The sequence below is a fragment of the Egretta garzetta genome, unplaced genomic scaffold, assembly GCF_000687185.1.
Source record: "Egretta garzetta isolate BGI_Z169 unplaced genomic scaffold, ASM68718v1 scaffold553, whole genome shotgun sequence".
In the NCBI taxonomy this organism is placed as follows: Eukaryota; Metazoa; Chordata; class Aves; order Pelecaniformes; family Ardeidae; genus Egretta; species Egretta garzetta.
In genome coordinates, this window is record NW_009259328.1 from 3,508,119 (window position 1) to 3,510,312 (window position 2,194).

At 51.3% G+C, this 2,194-nt stretch overlaps 1 protein-coding gene across 2 annotated transcripts in view; it reads right to left on the reverse strand.

The window, feature by feature from the left end:
- Positions 1–214, reverse strand: part of SHISA5 (shisa family member 5) — a 32,103-nt gene extending 31,889 nt beyond the window's left edge. Inside the window, exon 1 of one of the 2 annotated variants that reach the window (XM_035892212.1) lies at positions 147–214. The gene's annotated coding sequence lies outside the window, so the exon portion shown is untranslated. Of the gene's footprint in view, positions 1–142 lie in introns of both variants that reach the window. The other variant, XM_035892213.1, reaches the window with a different exon arrangement.
- Between the last annotated feature and the right edge of the window lie 1,980 nt (positions 215–2,194).

Below are 2,194 nucleotides of genomic sequence, written 5' to 3' on the forward strand. Positions count from 1 at the left end.
AAACTGTGGGAGCTGCTGCAGCGGGTGGGGGTTTCTCGTGGGGAGTCGCTATGGAGCGTTGGCTTGGGCAGAGTGGGGCTGAGTTGTGTCCCCTGTGTCCGTGGGGCTGCTCTACCCCTTGCACCCTATGCCACGTCCTCACCTACCTCTCCACGGTAAGGCTGGCTCCTCTCTGCTGGAACCCCCGCACACTGTTGGCAGCAGTCGCCCAAGGGCGTTCCTTCCCCCTTGCCCAGTTCCGGGTCCCGTGCCCCAACAGGACTGCTGCTGCACCAGCCGAAGGCTCCCTTCTTGCCGCACAAGCCAAGATGTCCTTCTTAACAGCGGTTGCAAGCGCCTGCGCAGGACTCTACTGCACAGAGCTCAGGAGAGCCAGAGCAGTACCTGCGGCTGAGGGCTCCAGTCCCGTGTCACAGGCCCGAAAGGGGCAACAAAATCGTCGCGTGTGCTCTACGGGAGGGTAACAAGGGTCCTGGGAAATGTCAGTCATCCGCAAGGGCTTCCCTCCCGTTGGAGACCAGCAAGTACCTTTCTAGTGCAGGAAGGGGAAGAAAAGACGACTTGGTTGCAGAGGGACTGCTGAGCAGCTCCGTGGAAGCTGGCGGAGAGCTAGAAGGCTCAAGCAAAGAACAGTGGTGGCCAAAGCGCGAAGGAAAGCCCGTGGGGTGGCTGTCCAGATCTGGACAAGCCTCTGCTCTTCAGGCAGCTCGTCAGACAGCTGGTCTGACGGTGTGCGCCTTAAGCGCCTTCCTGGTAGGCCTTAATGCAGCATGAAAGCCGATTGATGAGAGTAGGGAGCAGCCGTCCTCTCTGAGGAAGGCAGGGGAACCTGGGAGGCCCGCTGGGCTTTTCTGCCAACAAAGAGGCAGTGAGGATGGAAAGGAGGTCTATCATTTCATGATCATTATACCTGAGACAGCTTCCAACCACCAAGTCACCCACAAGTCCTAAACAGTGGTTTTACAATGGTTTATATGGCAATTTAGACAATGATTAGATGATGATTTAGACAGTGGTTACACACTCTACTGCTTACTACACTCCTAATAATTATGCTATAGCTGGATATATAAATGTTGCTAGCATACAATATACTTTTATGCCTAGTGTAAAATGTCACTTACCTCATTATAGATTCTCAGATGCTGGGTAAGTGGTCTCTTGACCTCGAGGATTAACTTTGAGAGGTGTCCCTGCTCAAAGGGGAGATAAGCACTGTGCGGCCTGACACCATATAGGAGAGCTCAGTGGGCTTGATGTTGGGGGCTACAGATATTTACAGCATAAAGTGGTTTTCTTGTAGTCAAACCCCCCTTTCATGTATGTGCAAGAGTGTAGCTGTAGCAGTTATAGTAGGGTAAATTGCCTCTGCTCTACCCTTCCCTTGTGTTGCTTTTTTTTTCTCCATAAGACATCCTCATAGCCCTTCAGGAAGGTGGCTAGCAAGGGAAGGTTTTGGTCTTCCCTACCCTTCCTGCTCCTTCCTAGACTTTCACAGAATCTTTCCCTTGCAGAAGGAAGGGAAGCTCAAGTGTGTTAGGAAATGACTGTGAGCATTGGTAGAGGTGAATGGTCAGCAATCAAGAGGCTTGTACAAGTCTCTTCCACTGAGAATCCCTTCTTGTTTAATTCTTCAGGCTGTTTAGATCCAACTGGAGAGGCAGGGCAGTTTCTTGACCATGTGTTAGGTAAGTCTGCAGTCACTGACGAGACATTTTCTGCCTGGGACAATCCTGTTGTCTGCAGCCCTATTGCGGCGGGAAGTAGGAAAAGTCTGGCTCAGGTTGTGCAGTTCCTCTCTCTGTGTAGGTCCAGGCTTCACAAGGTGCATTGTATGCCAAAGAATTGGGCAGGTCCAGACTTGTGATTGTGAAGAAAAGGCTGTTTCTTTAGCTCTGCCAGTGCTATAACCATGTGTACGTGTGTCGTGGTTTAACCCCGGCTGGCAACTAAGCACCACACAGCCACTCGCTCACTCCCCCCACAATGGGACGGGGGAGAGAATCAGAAGAGTAAAAGTGAGAAAACTCAAGGGTTGAGTCAAAGACAGTTTAATAGGGTGTCACGATCCACTATTGGGTTGAACAATTTGGCAGAGGTTAAACCCCCTTGCTTTCCAACCGACCTCAGATAATTCTGGGAGGTTGGGGGCGGCTGGGCTTAACTTCTGATTAATTCCAATATTTTATCGTGC